Source organism: Notolabrus celidotus, chromosome 17 (assembly GCF_009762535.1).
Source record: "Notolabrus celidotus isolate fNotCel1 chromosome 17, fNotCel1.pri, whole genome shotgun sequence".
In the NCBI taxonomy this organism is placed as follows: Eukaryota; Metazoa; Chordata; class Actinopteri; order Labriformes; family Labridae; genus Notolabrus; species Notolabrus celidotus.
Genome location: NC_048288.1, coordinates 16,506,457 through 16,530,946, shown reverse-complemented (window position 1 = coordinate 16,530,946; position 24,490 = coordinate 16,506,457). Strand labels below are relative to the sequence as shown.

At 40.6% G+C, this 24,490-nt stretch overlaps 1 long non-coding RNA gene across 2 annotated transcripts in view; it reads left to right on the top strand.

Annotated features, from left to right (window-relative positions):
* The first annotated feature begins 243 nt into the window (after positions 1-243).
* LOC117829122 overlaps positions 244-24,490 on the top strand; it is an 89,751-nt gene continuing 65,504 nt past the window's right edge. For both annotated transcript variants that reach the window (XR_004634551.1, XR_004634550.1), the window contains exons 1-2: positions 244-306; positions 1,468-1,580. This is a non-coding gene — a long non-coding RNA (uncharacterized LOC117829122). The remainder of the gene's footprint in view (positions 307-1,467; positions 1,581-24,490) is intronic.

Below are 24,490 nucleotides of genomic sequence, written 5' to 3'. Positions count from 1 at the left end.
AACCCAACTACCTTTAAAGGGCTTTCAATTGGCACCTTAACTTCTGGAGTCAGAATCAAAGATCCAGGATGTTGACTTTCCATATTTAACTTAATGCAAGTAAAATGCTTCCTTAGCAGATAAGAAACTTCAAGCCTTTGAATTCAGAAGTTTTAAAAAGAACAAAAGCCAACACTCCTCTGCAGAAAAAAAATATCACTTGGTATGACCCGGTGATGTCAGCAATGACATCACGAAAGGCATAAAACCAGGAAGTGCTGCGTGTCCCTCCCTATCAGAGGTAATCAAGGTGGTTCACACATGAAGGTGAGGATGAACGGATATAATTTTTTAACATTGATCTAAGGTGTTGTGTATAGCAAGTAGTGGGAAAATATTAACCAACAGGGTTTTGACTTCTCAGCTGACACAGATTTGTGTTCAGGCCGGCCTCATGAAGTTATAAAACACCAAAAAAGCCTACTGTCAACTATTGGGGAAAAATGGCTCTCTTTACGGCCTTCATAGTGACAAAACATACTCAACAAGACTGCTGTTTCCCCACACCTTTTATACTAAGCTACCTGATTTCTGCACTAATCAAGCAGGAGCTTTGCAATCAGTGCCACTCGGGCTAAGGAGAACTCAATCTACTTCCGTAGAATTGAGTCTTGTTTAGCTCTAGTTGAGGAGGGATTAAGTAAACATTCACTTTTGTGTTACTCTGAACCAATTTTTTTTTTGTTCACATTAAACAAAACTGAATCAAGCAAGAGCCATGTGCACCTTCCTCACAGCTTAGATATCATTCAGTACAATGTGGCGGGGGACGAATAAGGCTCCATGACAAGAGAGAGTAACTGACAAACTTTGTGCTTTGTTTGCTGTATTTTGCTGACTTGTTTTGGTGTGATTTATAACCTTTTTGAACTGAACACAAACAAACAAAAAAATAAGTGATGCAAGGTTGAATAAGAAAATAAATATTTATAAATGGATCAATATAGAAGGTGAATAAAGGAATATTTTTCCATCACTTTGTCACAAATCTATCTATCAAATTTTATGGACAAAGCCTTTTTTTAACAAAACAATGTAAGTCAAAAAGTGTGAACAGCCATCAAGTACATAGACTAAACTAAGAATCCTGCAATGAATTAAAAGGCTAACAGAAGGCTGCTACTTAAAATACTTTCAATACAGGTATTGTGAACAGTTGGTCTCAGGTCTCTTTTAAATGTATAGAAAATCACCAACTTGCTAACTTTTTCTAGCTGCGGAGTGATTTAGTTGATCTTGTTGACCACACTTACCTTGAATGTCAACTACTTATACACTGATAAGAGATTTCAGAGTGAATCAATCACTGTAGTGTTACAGCTCTAATTGTCAATATAATATTTATCATTTCACCTCAACATCCTTGTTAATATTTGAAACATGGTCCCCTCTTTAGGACATTCAGACATGTACATGTTTTCTTTTCAGCTCCTTCTGTATTCCTGCCGACCTTTGAGCCTCTCCCCTTTGTCCGCACGGAGAAAGCTATCTTGACAGAAGCAGATAAGCATCGACCAGACGCTCTAAAACACAAAAAAGAGGTAAGAGAGATAGAGTTTTTGCAGAGAACACACTCTTCCCTTGCAGCCATGTCTTGTTTGTACACAGGGGATGTGGCAGGATCTCATGTTTCACCAGCTCTTGTCGCGTAGCCTCACTGCTGCACCGTCTGCTGCTGTCATCCCTGTATACCCAGTTGTTAGCAACAGCATGCAATGTGCAGTTGGACTGCTTTGCATCTTTCAGGTGAAGGTTTGTGCTGCTGTAAACAAGAGAAAGAAGGGAATAAATCAGAGCTGCACAGTCAGGCATAGCATCCTTTATTTCCTGCTTATTTCATGCCCTATTCTTTGTCTCAGACTCTCTGCTCTCTCAGTCTCTCAAGTGATGTAACATGACTCCAGGCTGATGTGTATCACGGTCCTCATTACACCTCTGTTGTCCTTTCCCAGACCCACATAAGAGATCTTGTGTCTCAGGTGGTCCTTGTCTCTCTCCCTCAACCCTCTCCATTCTTTTTCTTCCAACTCCATTTTTCACAGAAGGACTTTCCTACAAAGAGACGAGGCAGCTCACAAGAATTTAAAAAGGTCAGGCTGCTGGTATTGTCAGGCTACCGGTATTCTGGCATGGTTTCCTATAGCACTAGCAAGTTGAGCACAGCTGGCTTGTAATGACATTTGGATGTCTGTGGTTGTAGCATCATTCAAAAGAGCAGTTGTTTTAGAGAACATGAAACATCTTGAGTTAAAGACAGAAAAGCTGGAGGGAAATAAAAGTGTTGGCTCATACAGATTAAATGGCAAGTGATTGAGATGCAAACCAAAAAAAGATGAGCAGAAGAGAAACATGTTCATTCAGTCATGCACAGAAATCTTAATGATAAATATAGCTACATTCAGAGGATAGTATAGTTGTCAATTCAAAAGAAGAAAATACATAAATCCTACAGCTCAACTCAAAGACCTTTTTCAAACTGTGACAACTTTATTGATTGTCTGCAGTCAACAGCACACTCTTCATTACAATCACAGTCCACTCCCAAAAACTTTGAATGGCATGTGATGATGATTAGCTGACCACGTTACAGCTGAGGAGTGGATGCAGATGTGGCTTCTTCTAATGATGCATGGGACACTGATTGTGTGGCACTGAGTGTTAGCTGGTAATCAATACATTTAGCCTTGCTAGCCCTCGTTTGTGCATTGAAGAGCCTAGCACCTGTGACTGCAGCCCTGTGCTAATTTCTGCCTGATTATCATCGAAGCTCATCTGTTTTCTGGCATTCAAAGGAAAAAAAAAATGAGGGAAATTGAAGGACTATCATGCAGTTAAAAGAAACTGAACAGCAGTGTAAGCTATTCAGCAGGGGAAATTATTCCAGTCAAGGATTTCATTTGAAAACTTTTTTCTAAATTGAATGGTTGGTAAAAGTATTTATAAAATCACACATTCAGCTATGAGTTTTGGGAAGAGAAACTTTTTCCTGAGCTTACTGCTGCAAAAATAACCACACAGTGAGCGACACTGCACACACAATTGTTGATATGGTCACATTATGTACAGTGTACAGGTACATTGCATATTAAATATAAGTAACATGAGTGCAGAGGTCGGCTTCTGCAAAACTGACCCCAGATGGACACCTTTAGCATCAAATGTTTAAGTGTACAGAAACCAAACCAGCTGCCTTATTTGATGAGCTGCTTGTGATCATTTTTGGGATGTTTTAAATCAATTAAATGTCACAATGATGTGAATATTTCATTGCTACACTACTTTTTATTATTTATATTCTTGCTAGGCAAATTATGCCATGACAGCATTATCATCAAACTATTATTTGAATATGAAAAAATATAGGCACGTCATTTGAATAGCAAGAGAAACACCTTTACATTCCAACATGTTCCTTTACAATAATGTATAGCCATCACTGGTTTCCTTTGTGAGGACAGTGCTCACGGCTATCATTTCCCAGCTTTTGTTTTTCCCTCTTTTGAAGCGGGAGACGAGCCAGAGAATGTCTCCATTAATGCAGAACCTATTTCTACCAAATCAAAAGAAACACCCCTTCCAATGTAATGACAACCTCATTCCTCCTTGCCTCCGGTGCCTTTTTTTTTTTTACTCATCACAGGAAAGGAGGTCATGAAGGTTGGGGTGTACTGTACAGAGTTATGTTGAGACAATATGTAGTGGTGTTTCCAGTGATAGACAGTACATGATAACCTACTTCACGGATTGTACATACAGTAGGTCAAGTGACCACAATGGATAACAAGACCTTTGTGTTATACTTTGATGGTAGGCTACCATTGCCGGGATGCTTTGCACTGCAGTGTCACACCAGTCATGTAGCCTCTCTTTGTGTGGTTGGTTCAGGCAGGCAAAATCAAAGGTAGCCACTGGCAGATAAACCTGGATCTTTTGATCTCCATGAAGAGAGGTTTCTTGATGTGTTGATATATTAAGGGGATCCAGCCGTTGTTTCAACTAGCAATTTATTATCTGTTCAGTTTTGGATGTCAAAGCCAACACCTGGATATTGTCTCTTCCCCAAGCTAATGAGTTGAGCAATTCTGGAGTCAAAAGCATTCAATGTTTGTAGAAAAAGCTGAGTCAGATCTCAATAAACAATTAGGCTAAAACTGAATTAGTTGTAATAATGGCACATCCCCATGAGGTGATTCTCAGTTGTTGTCTGGATGGATTTTGGGTTGAGTTCATTGTTGTTGGTAGTGGTGGTTTTCTGTGGCTCTTTAGTTATGATGTTCTCTGATTCTGTGCCTGGTTTTTATATTTTGTAGAATTAATAAATTAGTGTGTCTGTTATTTTTAAACCAAAATGTGACTCGCTACTCCTAGTAAACCTCAGCAAATGGGAAATGTTTTCTCCTCTTCAATGCTTCCTCCTCTTATTTTCCTCAGACATGCTTGTGTTTTCTACCTCTGCAATTTTAGGTTGTTATTTTTTTACATTCTTATTTTCAATGTCTTTTTTCCATTCGACATTGGGGGAGCCACTCAGCAGGCCTTAAGAGCTAGCTCTCCTGTTTTCATCATGAGAACCTTGTGCAGTTTATTTCCTGCACTGTTTTTTAAAGTGCTTTATTTATTTTCTTGGTATCCATTGATAGAGGCCAACAAAAATGATATTCATCCATAGTGGTGGTTGCAGGATATGGATGTTACTCTTGTGCTCTTTAATGCTACCATGCATTAAGTCCCTCTTTGCAGATGGTCACCTGTTGTGGGAGTCTGTGCTCAAACCACTGATGGTTCGCCGCTGTGGCTCGAGTCCTAATTAAGCCAATGAGGAAATATTGTTAGCCTGCATCATAATGATGCTAATTGTTTGCCTCAACCCAGGAAAAGTGCATCATGGGCATAATGGGATAATAAGAAGCCCTAATGTCACCCCCAATGGGAATGCACCTGCTTATTACATACTGCAAGCTATGTTTAGTCACTGTAGGCACTAATGGAATTTCACCATATATTTAAACCCGTGCTTTGAGCATGTTTGTGTCACTTATGCTTCAGTGAATTGTGTGCTGTGTTCAGGGTATTTGTTGGTGAGGGTAGTAATTTGTAGGCTTTGTTTAGAGTAGCGGGAAGAAGAAGAGAGTCTGGAGGAGGGAAGGGTGGGATTGCCTTTCTTATTCTCAGCATGAATTCTGCTGAAAGTCATTAGCCACAACAATAGACTTTCTGCTCTACTTGTCCAGCATATTTTTTTTCCATCTGGCTTCTGAAGTGTGGTACCCTCAGTCCAAGGTCTGCAGAAGTGCCCCAGATAAAAACAGGACTCCTTGTGCTGCTGATTCAAACAAGCCGCAACCTCTGCGTGAGGATGTGTCAGGAATATACAACAGCACTGTGTCCTCATGTAACACATTGGTGTGCAGCAGTAGGAAACACTAAGGTAGAGTCTTCTAATCCATTCCACTCAGTTTTATTTTATTTTATGATGTAACTTAATATAGACAAACAGCAATAATGGTCGAGCAGGTTTGGGTTTTCATAAATGAGTGATGGGACAGTGGGTTGCAAGATTTACTCAACTTTCTTGAAAAATGGGCAAATATTCTGATTTACCAGTTGATCTACATGTTTGAAAAATCCTTTCTGGTCAATACATGGAAAATAACCTGGTTTGCATGGTTCAGAAATCTGAGTATTTTTCTTCAGTTTTCTGGGCACGTCTGGCCAACCCATGCAGGACAGGCTGGAGGGATTCTCATCTGGCCCAGAAATGCCCAATGATCCCTGAGGAGTACCTGAAAAATGTAACTTTGGTGAGGAACATCTAAACTGATCCTGCTGCCACCATCACCCATTCCTGAAGAAATTGAATTGATGGATGAATTCATCTTTCAGTGTCTGTATATTCATCCATGGATGGGAACCAGTGAGTTTGTGCTGCAGCTCAGAGCTAGCTGTTGAGAACAGAACAATGAAGAGTATCATTGACATGGAACAAAATGACGCCTTATGTAGTACCTGGTGAAAACCAGAACATTATTTTCCATTTGTTTGTGCGTTGAGCTCGCTATAATCATGTCTCCCTACTCTCTGACAATTAAATTTCCCTGGGAAAACTGAGATGCAATAATGGATCCAAACAAAACACTTGGCAAACTACAATAATGGCCCAGTCCTCCCACTGAAAGTCCAGTACATGGAAACTATTCTGAAACTGGTGGGAGAGCTCTCATCTTTCCTCCCATTTCCCCCTTTCATTGGTTGCTTTGCCTCTTCACTCTGTCTCCTATTAGCAGTCCAGGAGAGTGGGAGGAAGAAGGAATGCTCTCTGGCACGGTAGATCCTTTTGTTGTCTTGGTGACTGCTGCTTAGCCATCTCCGAAAAAACTCAGGCCCTAATACATCATCACCCTGACTCCTCAGGCGGTCGTTCAGAGTCTCTGATCTGATTCTCTATAGAGCGTCATCCTGTTCCACAAACACAACCCAGAACATTCACTCATTTAATCCAGATAATCTGCTCCCTGGCAGTCACCCAGCACCTTAACATCCACCACAAATGTTCCTGTGCTGCCGTTCGCATGTCCTCAACCGTTTGCAGTTATTTAAGTGAAGACTGTTTTTCTATGTGTGCCCACTGGCTTTGAGAAGCCTGTTCTGTATGTTTGAAATATGTCTGTGTTTTCCTCCAAGACAAAAGCCCTCTAATTTCTGCGGCTGTTTGCAATTTTGGCGGGCAGCCTTCAGATTTACATAGCGAAGGGGCCCACCTGCTCTGTGTTTGTCAGATTGAGAGAGACGGATACAGTGTCTTTGTTTAAGATTGTAGATTTGATTAGAAGATTACTAATTCATCCTGACAAAGCTTTGGTTCCTTGAGTGCTTCATGTTTTTGGATTTATAAAGATCTTGAGTTTCTATTCCTGTGCCGATGTAAGTAGATAGCCTTCTGTAAATAAAGCTATCTGTAAAAGCTACAGTAGACTCCTCCGGATAACGAGTGAAGGAAGCAGAAGACAAACAGTGTAATAAGTTTCCAATAAACATGCTCCAAATTATGGAAAGGGACTCCATTAACTCTGGAATGTGCAGTTGCCTCTCTGGTGTCTGGCTCCCCTGCTTAAACTGTAACAAGACCTGTTATTACTTCAAGTGGGAGATCTTTATTTATTGTTTTTCATCTTAATTTCTGTCAGCATTTCCTGCTAAGAACAAACACCAGCACATGCAAATGCACATCTGAAAACACACACTCAGTTCTTCTGGCTTTATGAAACATTTCCCAGGAGGCTAAATGACGGAGGAAGTGTCACGTAGATCATTTTCTCATATCTCTTTGAGATGGAAGCTTATTTAGAGAACCCCCTGCCCTCTCTGAGTGCAGAAACCAAAGTGAGTGGAGTCAATGAAGACACTCGACGGGGTATCATAGCCGTCAAGACATTATTACCTTCCATGAATTGTTTTCTGGACCATTGTTAAATTGAATCACACTGCAACTCAGTGATTGAAATCATCTGCATGCAAATAGGTATTTAGATCATGTAGGGATTTAACAGCCAAAGTTGACTTTTCTTGCTGGTAAAGTTGACCATAGTATAGCAATAGTTGCATTGCTGCTGCCAAATCTGGTTTGAACTATATTCAAAGTAGAAGTATCAAAATAATCTCCTCCCTGTGAACTGACCTATTCTCAACAGTGTGTGGAAACCAATTCAGCCCTGCATCCCAGATAGTGATGTGACTCCAGTCTGGCAGGGGAGGACAGGAATGAGTGGAGCGATAAGGAAGTCCAGACCCAGCAGCCCACTGCCCGTCGCAGAGAGGCAGACGTGTGACAGATCATGAAATTAACAGGCTTCTCTTTTTTTGACATACAGAGGCACTGCACAAACAGAACTGCTGCTCGGAGATAGCAGGCAAGGCAATCACCCCGATGGACCAGGGACTCGGTGGGGTGGGGGGTGGGAGGTAGAATGGCTTACAGAAGAGCAGGGGGAAAACCAGCTTCATTCCCTGCTTAAGAAGTACCATACCGATTCCTGAAATTTTACTTTAGCCTAAAAAAAAATTCAACCATGTACTGCAGTTTAAACCAATTCTATGTGATGCAAATAATTTGACTGTAACACACAAGGCTTTAGTCTTGGTGTTTTTGATTTTAAGGATTCTTTTCTATGCAATGGCATGTACCTATTATTTTTATATATAGAAAAGGGACACTTTCTTTAATGATTGCATGCATATTTGCATATATGCAGTCTGGAATGGTGCACTAAAACACTGCTCATTCTGCAGTGCTGTCAGGCCTGCAGTTCACCCTATGTGACAGCTTTGAGAAAAAGACACTTTCTTTGATGAGCTCTGAGGTTCCAAACCATACAACCTTTTTTTTTTGGTCCCAGAGTTGTAACACTGCACAGCAGTCTGGCTTTTTTTTTTTTAAATCCACTGAAGCAACCTCAGGTACTGTCTCCAAGATCTAATTTAAAGATATCAATCAGACACATCTCCTCATCCTGGCCCTCTGAGCTGCTCTGTAGGATGACCAACGGGCCTAAACCATGGCCATCTCTGCTTCAGCTGATAACCTCTCACAGAGCAGGGCACCGACGTCACTGCTGCCCAAAGCATGGCGGTGTTTGGAGCACATTTTCTGCTTGGATGGATCCAATGTTTTAGGAATTCTATTGACTCTGCTGCCTCTGCTGATCTGTGTAAGGGGACAAAATGAAATAAGGCAGCAGTTGGGAGATGTATGAACCTGCTGTCAGTGATGGAAGGTGAGATTGTGAGTGCTGTTGAGGTGGGTGGCTTTGGGCTTCAGGGTGTACAATCTGTGCTTGTGCCTTTGGCTCTTGCACTGCTGAAATGTCAAATCTGCCTTTTTTATTTAGTTCAAATATTGTTACTATTATTACATGCTATGGTACAAGTCCCACACGGTTAGTAGTCACCCACCACCCTCAGTCATATTTGATCATGCTCCTTCATGCATTACCCCTGGTTTCTACATCAATTTATCTCTCATTGTCTGTCTATATCAGCAGGCTTTTTTGTATTGGTTCCACATGTTGAACAAAATAAGTTTCAATAAGTTTAATGCATTATTTTTTTCCCAACTCTCTGTCTCAAAGGCCTTATTATACCAAAAAGTGACAACACATTTTCAAAGATATTATCTCTAGAATGTTGGTGACGTTCTAACAAACTAAAGAGCTACTTAGCAAACAACTTCCCTTCTACAACTTTTATATTAACATATGCTGTATAGTCTGTTCTCATTCAACAAAACCCTAAACTGATCTTACTTGGTGCCCTAACCAGCAACAAAACAAGCTGATCTCTGTGTGTGTACTTCCTCATAGATCTTGCACACTGTAGATGAGGAGGGTGAAAGTATTTGGGTTCATCAGATTACCACCAGTGGCACCTAGGATGACATCACGGCATGCCTGCTTTTGCTCTCCACACAGACTTTTGTTCCTGCAAAGCCTTTTTGATAGGTCAAATCTATGTGAACTGCAAGTGCCACAGATGGAAACAAAAACACTTCCTATGCTCAACATCCACACCCCTGAGTGTAGATTCTACATTTTAAGGAGAATCTGAATTGATAGTATCACGCCAAAGATTCGCAAAGATCATCTTAGTCACCACTAGTGACTCATCTGAGGCATCGAAATGAATTAATTCTGAGGAAAAATACATTGTTTTAAATGCTGATGCAACTGGGCATGTTGTCCTCCAGCTCTGCATTTTGACAGTAAATTCACTTCTATATGACAACAATAATAATGACAACCCCTTAGATCTTTGCTTGCAAAGTCACTGTAGCATTGCTTGCATATTACCCAGAAACATCATCTCCAAGCACTGATTAGTATGTATAACTCCCCAACCTCTCAGACTGAGAGAGCTGCTCTCTGCACCAGCACTGGCTCAGTGACAGTACCATGAGGACAGCACATTTATGAAATGCCACATTGAATTTGGGTATTATGCTGAGACACTGGAGTTGCCAGGCTATGTGAGATTTATAAGGTAATGAAAGAAACTCTTCCTCGCCAGAGCCTTTATCATTTGGCTTCACGTACATTTCCCATAATGCTGGGCCACAGGGAGTCAAGTGCTCTGAATGCTCCTCTCCCTTGGATCTAAAGTGTGTCCCACGCTGTTGTCAGAATGACTTAAGCGTTACCTGGTGTGAGGTGCTAAACGTCACTTGGGCTCTTTCACAACAGAAGGTGAGTGGGTCGGCTCTCTGAAGCTGCTTCCCAGAGACACGTCATGCTGTGGAAAAACAACATGATCAGAAACTGATGCTCACTATTTCTGGATGCAAGACATGGCAGACACAAGAACCCACTTAATTTGTGCTCTAATGCATCCCTTTTTCTGCCCTTATGTCTCTCACTCACACTGCCAGACCTTCCTTAATATGGTACTGTGTTCTCACCCAAGCTCGTCTTTTACAGCAGTTTGATCATTGGTCTGTTGATTCCGATGATAGCACTTTAGGTATCCCCCAAGGTCATTTCTTTGATGACTTTATGACTTGATTTTTTTGTATGAATACTGTCTCTATATCCAGTTGAAGCCAGGTGGTTTGGTATGAAGATTGTGTAGGTTTGCTTGAAGTGGCAGATGGGGTTGATGGATGGCTAAAAAAAAATCTTTCCTGGGACACTGGTGGGAAACCAAAAAGTAATGATTTCTCATTTTGGGAAGATGACTAGCTTTCAAGACACACAACATTTTTTAATACAATACAAGATTTTTACCCATCACTACAGGGGGTGAATCTCTGAGTAATGGGTACTACCATAATGCCATAATGCTCCTCAACTAGGATCCAAACAAGCACTAATGACAGATGGCTTCTCATAGCGAGGCGTGGTTTGTCAGTATTTTGATCTTTAAAATGAAGATGAAGTTGTATCTAGATTGTGTCTGTTAAACTGGCATATAAAAGCTTGAAAGAAGCTATTTGTAACCAGCACAGGCATGTGGACATTTACCTGCATGGAGGACCGAAGGCTGGTGTTGCTAGTGGTGCTAACAATAGCTACACTCAGCAAACCAAATTGAAATTGTCTTACTGTGTAATCACATGTTTAGATAGATAGATAGATAGATGGATGGATGGATGGATGGATGGATAGATGGATGGATGGATAGATGGATAGATGGATAGATGGATAGATAGATAGATAGATAGATAGATAGATAGCTGTTGAATATATTGTGCTCAACTTGCGTGACTGTATTTGAGTTGTTTCTTGCCTTTAGACTTGTCGGTTATGGGAATTTGATTTTCTATTGAAAAACTAGGAAAGTAATTGCTTTGGATCATTGCCAATGTTTGCAGCATGTTAACCATTGCACATCCAAATACTTTTTATCAAAACTGTAAAGTTAACTTTTTTTTCCCAGGAGATTTTTTGCCATTTCATCATCCCTAACTCAACATTCAATACTTAATCAGGTGTTGTTTACTGTACTTTGTAATGGGTTGATGTACTTTGAACTTATGTAGTGCTTTTCTTGTCTTCTCAATCCCTCAAAGCGTTTTTCCACTACTTGTCACAATCACCCATTCATACCACATACATAAACTGATGCAAGAGGATGTTGTAATCTGGGACCATCAGAGTTAACTAATTTCATTCAGAGGCATTAGCATACTGCTGACTATGCCATCAGGGGCAATTTGGGGTTCAATCTTGCTCAAGGACACTGACATGTGACTGTGGGAGCTGGGATGGCACCACCAACCTTCTGACTGTACCATGCTCACATCCCAATGCTCATGCCCTTGCTATAAGTTTTGTAGCCTCTGGCCACCTCAAACTATACAGTGTTGCCACCTTAGTACACAAAGTTTGCATGAACTGAGCCTCAGTCTGACAACACTCGCACTACCTGTTCATGTAACAACTAAAGACCATTACAACTCAAACACTTTGCCACCACATTTGATGCACTATAACAATCATAATTTAAGATCAGGGCGACACATTAAACTGCTGTATTACACATGGTGGGGTGGAGAATGAGTTGCTTATGCATATGCTTTGCTTAGAACAGCTCTTGCCTTGGCCCTCAACATCCTGACTGATGGCTCCCTCAGCAGCACTCTAACTGACTGTGCCCATAACCATTAGAAAATATGGAACATGAGCACTAAGCTAGCGCTGAGAATCATACACTGCAGATTAATCTAGGAAGGGGCCTTTCCCCCCTCTGATGCTAGCTGCCGTATTACACCGGCACAGGGGACAACTCAACGCTGAGGAGGCCAATAAAACAGCACATTCTCTCAGGGGAGGCTAATGCTGCCAGGCCATCCGGCGTCACCAGAGCCTGGTGATGTACTGTGCCATTAAAAACACAGCGACACCCGATACTGGATGCCTGCAGGGGGCCGTGGGTCGGTTCTCATCTCAGCTTTTTACAATCTGGCTAATTTTCTAGGAAGGAAATCCATGAGATCGGTTCAATTCTAATGAAGTCAGAGAACATTTGTGTGACTAAGCTGGAGAAATGTAACTCTATCCATGCAGGTGTTGTGGGACTCTGGTTAGAGCTAATTGCAGAATGTAAAACGACATCAATTCAAATTACTTTACAGAACTCTTTGCAGCTTTCAGTGTGACCCATCGTGCATTTTGATTACCTGTTTTAGTAAAATAGAAGCTCTGTCCAAGGCTGGCATTTTCTTTTTATCCTACTCCATGTCTGCGTAACTTCAAAGGAACAAAACAAAGAAAACTGCTGGGATTGTTTTAAAGCGAACACCATGGCTCACTGCCTAACAAGGAGCTGGGGGGAATAACTTGTTAAGTGGAGTTGTGAGCTCGAGTCCTGCACAGTTGTGCTGATGTTTATTGCCCACAAACAGCCAGGCACAGGCTCTGTACCTTATCCTGCACATGAAAGCCTGGCCCGATTTCAAAGTTCCCAAAGAGAGCACAGTCTGCAAAACACCTGCGAGATAACACTGAGGGGGGATTAAACTGCCATTTGACTCTCGCTCTCTCTCTACCTCTGCCTCTCTCTCTCTCTTTTCATGTGCCGACTCTCAAGTAAAGACTGCGACCGTGGCATTCCTGCTAGCTCCAAAGGCCGACTCACCGATATCATTCAGGAGTGTGCCTCTCGGATTTGTTTACTTAATCCAATATTTATGCTCTGTGTATGTTAGCGAATGCAAAACAGTTTGTGCCTCCAACTAACACACACAGTCTCCAGATAAATGCTGAGAAATAAAAATAACATAGATACAGGAATGGTTGGGGAAAAAAATGGACATGTGGAAAATTCTGCAAGGAATGTAACTGGTTCACAGGAGAGAAGACACCTTGAGCCAAACCTGGGAGGCATTATCACAGCGGGTAAATTTAAATGTATACCAGTGTTCCTTTTCAACACTGCTTGTTGACAAAGTAACACACAAGTCTGACCTGAGCGCAGGACTATGCTAAATCATGTTAAGCTTCCGTAAAATGACATGCATCACGTGACCAAATTTGTCTGCCTGCATGTAAAAATCAAGCGAGAATCTAACATAAAATTCAACAAAATACTGATCATTCTTCACAGCTCAGGATTTAGAGCAGCAATATGCGCATGATGCTGCAACCCCTTGAGGAAACACAGTCCATCCCAAATATATATTCCATCCCTTTGATGTCATCTGATTTGCTCAGAGGGGACTGTGTCTGATCGCACCCGCCCTTGCCATATCCACGCCCAGCCATGCTGTTCTCCCAGAAGGGAGCATCAGGATGTCTCCTCTCTGCACCCTCCATGTCCAGATGAATTGTCAAAGGCCCTCTTCTTCTGCTGATCTCTCGAAGCCTATGTGCAGAGGACATTTACAGCTGCACAGCCTGGTAGGAAGTCAGAACCCCTGCTATGTCTGTCGGTGATTCACCATCATCCCGGCCAGCAACTGAATATTACCATTTGTTCCAAGCAAGAAAGCTTTTACTGGAATACTCCACGCCGTCAAACACACATTACTGTATGTGGATAATACGGTCAGGCAGCATTTCTCCCAAGGCATCACATTAAGTTGACTCCATAGGAACATTCAAAGATATTTAAACCAAAATCCCCATCGGCGCCATGCATGTGTCGCTCTTATCAGGAGTCACATGCATGGCAATAACAGATAAAAGCATTGCCTATATGATACACACATATAAACAGATAAGAAAAACACAGATCTATAGTAATACATGCTGCACTGGCACATGCTTATTTTTATGGTACTCTGTATTGCAAGAGCGGGAGCAATATGCTGATACTGTACACATGCAGTAGTGTACTTAAGATACTGTACATCATGATAGTTTTCTCAGTTATTTCACAGCTGTGTTTCTGATGCAAGCCTGCTGAGTTAGGCTGAAATAAGGCTTTGTGAGGCAGAGGACCTCTTAACTCTCACAACATGGTCTGAGGTGTCAAGGCTGCAAGTATTATTTTTATGATTAACTTTTCAGTCTATAAAATGTGTAGCAATAATCATCTTAGAAAAAAAGTCACATGCATGTCACAATTTTACCAGATTACTAACTCTTTAAATTACACCTTTTTCCAATCAAAACAAGGACCCAAGAGCTTTTCTTTTTATTGTCATAAGTGACAGAGCAAAACTGCAAAATGTATGATTTTCCCTGGAACCAGTCAATGTTTGACATTGGTTTGATAATGAGGAAATGATAAATAGGCTACGAGGATAGAAGGAAATTACTTTTCTTTCACTCAGCTGATAAGCTCATCAAATAACCATTGCTGCTCTAGTGTGAGCCACGCTGATTGACCCAGCTCTTGTCAAGAGGCAGGAGTCAAGAGTAGAATCTAAAAGAAGAGGTTCAGTAAACGGACGAATTCCGCTGATCTGACTGAAACTGAAACTGAACTTTTAAGGTTTCCTGGCGATGTTTTTTGTCCACACACACCATTATAGAAAAATATTGCCCATTGAAATCAACCAGAATATTTTCTTGGCCAATTTTTGCAATGTGCCTTGATGAAAAGGCAGAAATGGAAGCGAATGGACTTTGGTATTGACAATTTGACCTGGTACACTGAAAACTAAGAGAAACAGACCAATAACTAATAATGAGGAACAGTGAGATGCCAAACTGAAAAACGAATAATTTCCTAGAATAAACAGAAAAGAGAGAAATTGTTTTTTTTAATTTATTTATTTATTTATTTTTAAGTTATATTTTTTGGCCTTTTTGCCTTTTTATTGATAGAACAGCTGAAGAGAGACAGGAAATGTGGGGAGTAAAGAGAGGGGGAAGACATGCAGGAAATGGTCGACCAGCCGGTAATTGACCCCTGCGACAAGGACTGTAGCCTCTGTACGTGGGGTGCTTAGACCGCTAGGCCATCAGCGCCCCCAAATTGGGTATTTTTAAGGAAAATAAGACTAAAAATAAAAACTTTTTGTACAAGATACCTTCTTTTTAAGTCTTAGCACTGGAAGTGTACACCACTTTCTTTAATTTCTTCTGTACACATTTGTATTGCCTGTGGGTGTAATTACACTCCATTTTGAGACAAAAGACCTTATTTAAAGAATTCAAGGTCTTCTCTGTTAATTAATAGCTTCTGTTGAAAGTGTTCAAAGCATATATTTTAAGTGATTGCTTCAATAATGAAAACTCCACTCACCTTTTAATGTATTGGTGGTAAAAGAAATCCAACAGATATCTCACAGTCCTAGCTAATAAAACTGGCTGTGTGCCTTGATAACATTAGATGTAATTTAGCTGATGTGTTTTCCTTTAATTTCAATGAACCAACGCTTTAACTTCCCTGATCGTTTCCTTAAATAAATACAAAAACAACTTAATCCCTTTAACAGCTCCCACATTTCCTTTCCCATGACCTTAGGCATGATGATGTGCACAATGAGCTAGAACGTCATGTAGACTTAAGCTAAATGAGTTGTGAGGGCATTATTTATCATCAAAGGACTTCCTAATTACTCCTGATGGTTTAACATGTTGAAGGGAACACCAAGAATATGAACTTTAGCTTTTATCGCCAATCTGTAGCCCAGGCAAAATTAAGGATTGGGCCTGCGCATAATCACTTGGCACAGCCAATTATAAAAATAATTAGAATATTAATTAGAATTTCTCATTAGTGCACCCTGTTGTTTAAGGGAAATGAGTTTAATGATAGGAAGGTCTTGGCCTTCATCCTTCCCAGTGGGAGCACAGTTTGCCCTGAGAGCAGGAGTCAGGAGCCTGAGGAAAGAGACAGTGCACACTGGGAGTAACAAGAAGAAGAAGAGATGGGAAATTAAACGGAGATTTAACAGAGTCAATATAATATTTGGCAAAAAAAGGATGGTTTTAGTTTCAGAATTGGATGTTTGATTTTTAGATGAGGTGGGAGGAGTGGGTAATTAGATGGTGAAAATACAGTCTTAAGGCTGATTTATACTTCTGTGTTGAATCGACGGCGTAGCCTATACCAGGGGTCCAAGTAGCTCCCATACCTACGCAGAGACCTACATGTGTAGCTGACGTGCACCTCCTCCAAAATGTAACTACTTGTAGAATTGACGCGGACCGCAAGCCCTTTGATAGGTTTCGGCGGAGAACAGCTGCGCGACATGGACACATCAACACACAAGTATGTAGGGCTCATGTCCGCGTCAGCCCCTGCTGCGTAGGGGAGACGCAGAAGTATAAATCAGCCTTTAGACTGTAAGCAGTGTTGGGCAGTAACGTCACTACAAAGAGTGACATAAGTATTTTAACATAATCACTGTTTTCTAAATGAAAATGACGATCAGTAGATGACACTAGCCATTTTTCACATTGCGAGTCAGCAACAGCACATAACAAAGCTCCGTCATCATCTCACCTTAATACTTGCAAACTGACCCTGCAGCATTATTATGTTGGTGTCCTTGTGTGTGATTTCACATTGTGTTATGGCATTGCAGGAGAGGTAAACACACAGCGGGGGCTTCACATACACATGCACACACACACTCACACATGCCCTCTCACAGTGATCCCGTCTGGCCCCTGTTACACCTCTGTTACTACCTCCAGTTACTGCCTGTTATTGCCTCTGAAACATGTATACAGTAGGTGAGATGCTACAGGGGCATACATATTGTGCCTTGAACTGGTAATATGAGAAGGTTAACGTTTGTAGTACCCTTTTGAATATTTTAACATGTGGCTCTATTGAGACTGACTCACTTTTATAGTAAGCCTCAAGTGGCCACTCACGGAACTGCAGTCTATGGCACTTCCACTTCGGTTTCATTCTTCAGCCTCAGATACAGTACTTTACCCAAAGCCACATTTAAAAGAATGAAACTACACTGACATCCAATTTGCATTCAATGTGATTTGAGGCTTTTATCATGTCATCTGTGGTCCATATGAATTGTGGGTAGAACAATGTGGCTCATTGCATTTGTGATCTTCCTGTCACAAACATCTGCTTACAGAGTCCTGCTCTAAAGCAGATCTATTCACATACTTTCTGTCATTACTCAGCCGTCTCTATTTTCTTTTATCTACCACATTTCCTTTCAGTCTGTGACCAGTCTGTGACCATTCTGTGACCATTCTGTACCCCACAAGGCATGGTGTCACAAATTCAGTTAGAATATTTCAATTAGCCCTGGCCTGTGTTTGTCAGTAGAATATTAATTCATCTTTCTATTCCCACTACCAGTGGCAGCTTGTTGCGTCTCACCCCACAGCAGGCAAGCATGGAGGGGAATGTGTAGAAGCGGGAGACCTATTCATTTGATTGGAAGGTTAGTGAATAATCAACGCAGGCCGGCCATGACACTGGATTGCGCTGGAGACTGGGCCAGGTGCTGTGGTTCACAAAGTTATTTATTAACTGAGATCAGCATTCAAATTTATTCTGCTGCCACAGCTGCCATTCCCACGGTCATCTCACACATCTCCACACAGACACTGTGTGTTTATCATCTCCATCCCTCAGCCTTTATCTTGCTGCCATGTTGTTGTCATTTGTTATTTTTCCTCCTCCCCTGTTTTCTATGCACAGACTGGAAATCCCCAATAAACAAAAGTGGAGAACCCTTTAATTTAAACAGTTATAAAACTGGATGAGTTCACAAGTTGCCATACATATTAAAATTATGCGTTGACAGCCGTAGTCATGGGATCGGAAGTCCTACTTTTGCAGCATCTTCATCCTGATAAATAATTTGGCTGTGAGCTGTCAATTCAAGTGTTAATTTATCATCAATGTCACATGTATCATAATGTGCCTGTGGACTGTCAGCACACGCAATAGTGCCACCTCTACATGCAACACACTGGAGTCCATATGGGGGACATAAATACACTTGAGCCTCTGGCACAGCGTTTGTAACCTACATACAATAACACGCAGCACAATAACATGTCAAGCATCAAATAAATCCCACTGACTACCTTAGGAAACCCATTTCACTTCAAATGAGCTGCACACAAACATTTTACAAACCTTTCCGTTTGACTCCCTTTGAAAAATAGATCATCATGTTTGACAGATAAACCCACATGGGTAAACAGGTGCACCCGTCCGCACCCTGTGGAAGCGTTGACGGAGGCGATTGCCAATTTACATGAGTGACTTGAGGTGTCTAAACAGTGAGGAAATAGAGCACTGCCTATTATAGCCTGCTATTGGTACCACTGCCTTGTGTGCCTTCTCGAAGTGCAAAGACATGCCTTTCATCTTTTGTCATGGAACACAATGCTGCCTGTAGTGTGGTGTCTTTTTACAGCAGGAAAACTGAAATGATGAGATGTGCCATTGTATGTTTTCCCCATCAGGTTTCCATATGTAGCTGACAAATGACAGCACAGGCCAGTGTCGCTGTGAGAGACCGTGCCACAGTTTCTCTTTTTACATATTCTAGAAACGCACACTGGTGCAAGAGGGAATGATAATGCTCTTGCCTTGGGGGCAGTGTGCTCTGCAGAATCACATTGCATATCTCTGACTGTTCAGCAGCTTCAACTGGGGGAAACAAAGAGGCCACAGCCAAAAGAAGGAGCGTCCAACTGCTTTTCAACGACTCTCCCAGTCAATGACAGTTGAGACCTTGCCTGATGGAAAATGCCATGCAGACAGAGAACACAATGGGGTCTGGGGTACGCTATGCACGCAAACACATTACACACTACTATGCCATATATAGCCTGATGTGCACTGCCTCAAAATGTAACTATGCATCGAAACAAAACAGACTCATTCAGCAATCAATCATATTTCTGGCATATATAAAATGTATGGCATTGGCGCCATGGTCGTTTTGCCTCTACTGATTCCCTTGCCATACATTTGTTCTCCTCTCCTTTCTTCTTTGTAATAATTGCTGTATGATCAATTGCTGCTCAACAATTATTAGGAAGTGACACTGACTGAAGTGTTTTCTAAAAGTTGAACTATTTTCAACTGAGAGCACTTCGATTGCAGGGTCTCAAAGTAGCTGTAGGTGAAAGGGTTTTTGTACTGAGGAAGCTGAGCACTGAAGAGGCTGAACTGCAGACATAAAAACTGCATTAGCGGACACAGCTCCTAAAGCTTCCAATCCTAATAGTAAAGTAATATGAAAATGGCGCCATGCGATCACTGTCAATTGCACAATTTCAGGTGTTGGCTTGATGTAAACAGCTGAAACTACAAAGGTCGCATGGAACCAGAATTCTCCCTGTGAGATTTATAGGTTAACATCAAAGCTTATCATGCAAGTACCAGAGTGGGCCAAGTGAGAGCCACCTTAGAGCTCCATTGTTTGAATAATGCACTACTTGACTGACCTCATCATAACACTGCACTTTGACCCTGTACATCAAGGTGGTAATAGGTGAAGTGGTAGCTGTCAGCTCCTTCTCTTCCTCCAGCCCCCCACCCAGTCGCTCATATACCACTTCCTCCAGTTTGCAACTGGAAGTAGCTGTCTGCATGTTGACCTTGCCATGCTCCATTGATTTGGGTACTCCAAGCTCATATTGCCTGCATTTATTAAGATCGAAAGCGGATTGGGGGGTGGGTTTGAGTTGACAGGTTTGACACCAGACACCAGGTACCTTCCCCCTGATGCTCTCAGGTCTTCTGACACGTCTAATACGCTCTGACAGGCTCTTTCAGAGGAAAATGTTAATGACCAAATATGTTAGTGATATGTTACCAGCACATGCTTGTATTATCAAAGGGTTTGGGAGTTGGGTTGGAGTGGAAGGTGTCTGGATATCTAGGGTCCATGACGTCTCAGGATGTGGAAAATGGAGCTGAACAAAGGGAAACGAAACACAATGTGAAGGAAGACAAAAGACCCAGAAATGTGTGTGTGTATCTATTAGCAGTGACAGAGAATATGCAATTAAATGCTTTCAACTGGAGTGTTTAGTCAGTTTAGTTTACATTTAATAGATTGCAGTATATCACACTTTTTTTCAGCAAAAACAAACCCATTCAACCAGACAATATACTTATAAAAGTGAAAGAGCAATTTTAGTAATTTAAGTTTAAGAGTGAAATTCATCAAGTCCTTGATCAATGTGGCCATAAAGAAAGGAGTCCCATTTGAAATGACATCAGCTAGGCAACCTTTGTTTGGATAAGAAATATCAACCTTGAAACAGAAATTTAAAAAGTTGTTCTTTGATATAAACCGAACTAAAAAATATCAAATATGTCTACATTTTCTTTAAAAACAGACATCTTTTGGCATTGACACCAAATGTCAGAAGGCTTGGTTTTGATTCATCCTTGCTCCCCACCTAAAAGTTCATTTATTTTTGTGCAAAATTTCACAACTTCTCAAAAAATAAATTACCTCTCCCCAAGGAGAAAGAAGAATAATGACTTGAGTGTCTTTTTAATGAATATCTTCATTAAAATGTTTTTTTTTTTGTTCAGATTTTTCAGTGAGGACTGAAATTTCATGTGATTCTAAGCTTCTAACCAGAAGGTACACTGTAACACATCTTAGACACTTCTCTCTTTGTGACCTTAAAGGGGCTAGCTCCAATCATTGAGACAAAAGTCACCAAATTGAATGTCATGTCAGCACATTCAGGTTAATTTCATTTCATTCCTTTTTACCTTCCACCTGAGTATGTGAGGAGTCATTCGCGTGTTGTCATGTTGGCTTAGTTAGGAGTCCACTTTAGAGGAGGGAAAAATCATTCATTCAAAAGCAGTCTGCTAAATCGTAAAGGGTTAAAATGTCTATGTCAAAGCTTGTCACAGCTTTGTTCTATGTTATATGTAATTTAATCAGAGCAGGTTGTGCTCACAAGTTGGAATCAATTCAACAAAGATGTATCTGGTAGTGTTAGATGAAGTCTGACCACATGTTTGTGGACTCCAGATTGATGTCTATTTCTTAACTACTGTCCTGACTCCTAAGCTGCATTGGTTGTGATAATGGTATACATTTTGTGTTACTACACCAGAAGGTCTAAAACACATTCAACATATTCACACAGAAGAAAACCAAAACCTATTCTTATTCCCTTCTTCTTCTTTTTGTGTTTGTCTTTTATCTGTTCCTGTTGTTGGTTCCTTTGCAAAGCACTTTGAAATGCATTCTTGTGAGTGTGCGTGTGCGTGTGCGTGTGTGTGTGTGTGTGTGTGTGTGTGTAAGGTGTCATAAGTAAAGTTGATTAGAGTTGAATCCACTTTCTGAACCTAAATGGTATCTTTAATGTCAACCAAGGTCTTTTTGCTTTGGAATGATGAGTGTTATGATGCATGCAAAGGCTTTAATTCCATTTCTATTTTTTTCTCAATAAACCAAAACAATTTTTCAACACTGCATTCTGTCCTCTGGGCTTTGGTGTAAACCAAACCCTCGATTGTTCTAAAATTATTGAAATTGCACTACTTTATCACTTCAGAGGAGTCACATCCACCGCCCATGTAAAAAAACAATGCTTTAAGTGGGTATGTATGCTCTAGAATGCAGAGCTGCAAATTATAAAGTTAACCTTTTGGTGTATCTGAACTTCTTACCAGCTACCAATACCCTTTCTTGTCACCTCAAGATTACAGTTAATCTTGGCAATTTATAATAGCATCTAAAATACTTCTATTTACTTTGAATTACCCATGGTGCAATACATGACTCTCATGCCTTTTTCAGATGTTACCAGGCACTTACTTGTCTGTTTTTGAGACTAACGTCAAATTAACGCAAATGCAAGTCTCTGCAGTATTAGATAAACACAGACAACCTGAGTAAAAAGAAAAAGACGTCAATGTAGGCCTGGCGGGGGACACAAACCGAAGCAAAGCACTGGTAAAAACTAACTTTAACGTTTGAATTAGCACAAGTATTTTATATCCCAGCTTGCTCATTCAGTCAGTAAGTGCTCCCCAGGCGCACCAAGTAAATTATGTTTGAGGAATGTTTCACTTAAGTTGCCTTAAAAGGTTCCCCAAACTCTCTTTCTCAAAGGCACCCTGGGCTGATTCAATTCTTGTGCAATTCCATGGGTTTAATTGAACACATGAACTTTCGTAAAACTTAAACAGCCTGCTGGGTCTTAAATCAGCATGTTGCAGTGTGTGCATTTGCATGGCTTTTAAATTGGTGAATACATAGGTTGACACGTGACTCTTTATCGCCCTTCTAATGAGAAAGCAGAGGAATCATCTGTTACGATTTCACTCCCTCTTTTCCTTTTAGGCCTGTTTTCTCCTTTGTGTGTGTGTGTGTGTGTCTGAATTTGGTTGCAAAACCCTCACTCTACGCCGAACCTTAACAGGAAATCTTTAGCAGTATCTTTTTCACATTGGCTTTGCTGTTGTATGGTTATGAGTCACACAAAGGCACCTGTTGATTTGCACGCTGTCTGATTTGGCCTTTTCTGCAGACTATGCATAGGACCTGTGAAAGGACACTGATGCCAAATCTGAAAATGAGATTGCATTAAAGTATTTTTTTTCTCCTCAGAAACCTATTAAAACTCAATATTACTTTAACCTTTACATATATTGGGAATTCAAACTGTAAAATCTCCATAATAAAAGAAACATTCTCTCAGTTGGAAACATTTTGTGGGAAAAAAAGTTGAACAAGAGGAGCACTGCTTTTAATGCTGAATAGGGCAGAACATGTACAAATCATTTAAAGGTGTTTTTGAGGGCAGTGTGCATGTAATCATACACAAGAGTTGCCTGCTTTCATGCACTCGTGCTATTTTAGGCTTTGAGTGTCCTTTTATCCCTCTACCTCCTAATAGCTAAGCTCTATTGATTTTCCCTCCAAACATCTGTCCTATTAGTATGTTCTCATCAAATCTCTGATGAGGCCTATCTCCAAGATGAGATGGAGCAAACCATGCAGCCATAACAACAGAGCTCCATTAGTGTATCCCTGTAAAGGTTCATACAAGTAGATGGAGAAGAATGGAGGAAGTATACAGGCACCACAAGCTAAAATGGAAATAAACATGAGACATGAGAGTTCAAAACATAACCACTGTTATTGCTGGGTTTAGAGTGCTTTCTCTATTAATGCAATCAGACTTGTTTGGGGTAGGTCGATGAGCACGGTGGGCTTACTATTACCAAGGTTATTCATTTACACTCAAAATATCAAAATGAAAAAATGAGAGGACAAACAAAGTGGAGAGCTCGGGGATTGGGTTGAGGCGGTGGAGGACAGTAATTGTTGATCACAACAGGATTGGACAGCCCATGGAATTGGGCTTATTATAAGTAAAGATTAAGGACCTTTTTCACTGCAGTTAGAAAAAAAAAGACTGTGAATATGTCACATTTAAACTATTAATGTCAGGAAGCTAAAACATTACATTGTATTAATTACAAGCTATGTGACTAATAAATCAAAGTTAATCACATATATCAGTGATTGTGTCATCCGCACAAATCACAGGTTAGCTTTGTAGTCTGTTTTTTTTTACTTATCTCTAGTTTGCTATGTATGTATACATTTAGACTTGAACACATGTAGACACAACCAAAACAGAAAACTCCAAAACAATACCAAAGAAAAAATTATCATCCTATATAATTGTTATGCAGTAGCTATGCTGCATAGCATGACATTGTCTGTATGCATTACATTATCCCTAAGAAGATTATCATACATCTTTGTAAGTGACTTTCAAGATAGTTTATCAATTGTGCCCATACTCTAAAATAGATCTGTATTTCCCCTACAAAGGTGCAGTGTTTAGTAATAAGCGGGATCTGGTAGAAATGGAATATAATATTCGTAAGTATGTTTAATTTAGTATATAATTGCCTGAATATGAAAATGTTGTGTTCGCTAACTCAGCCTTATATGTCAACATAAGGAGCAGTTTCCCTGACACAGAGACTGCCATCTTGCAGGGTTGTTGTGAATTACGTAGCTTGTAGGAACAAATAGAAGAACGTGATAACAAATTAATTCAGCAACTTTTAC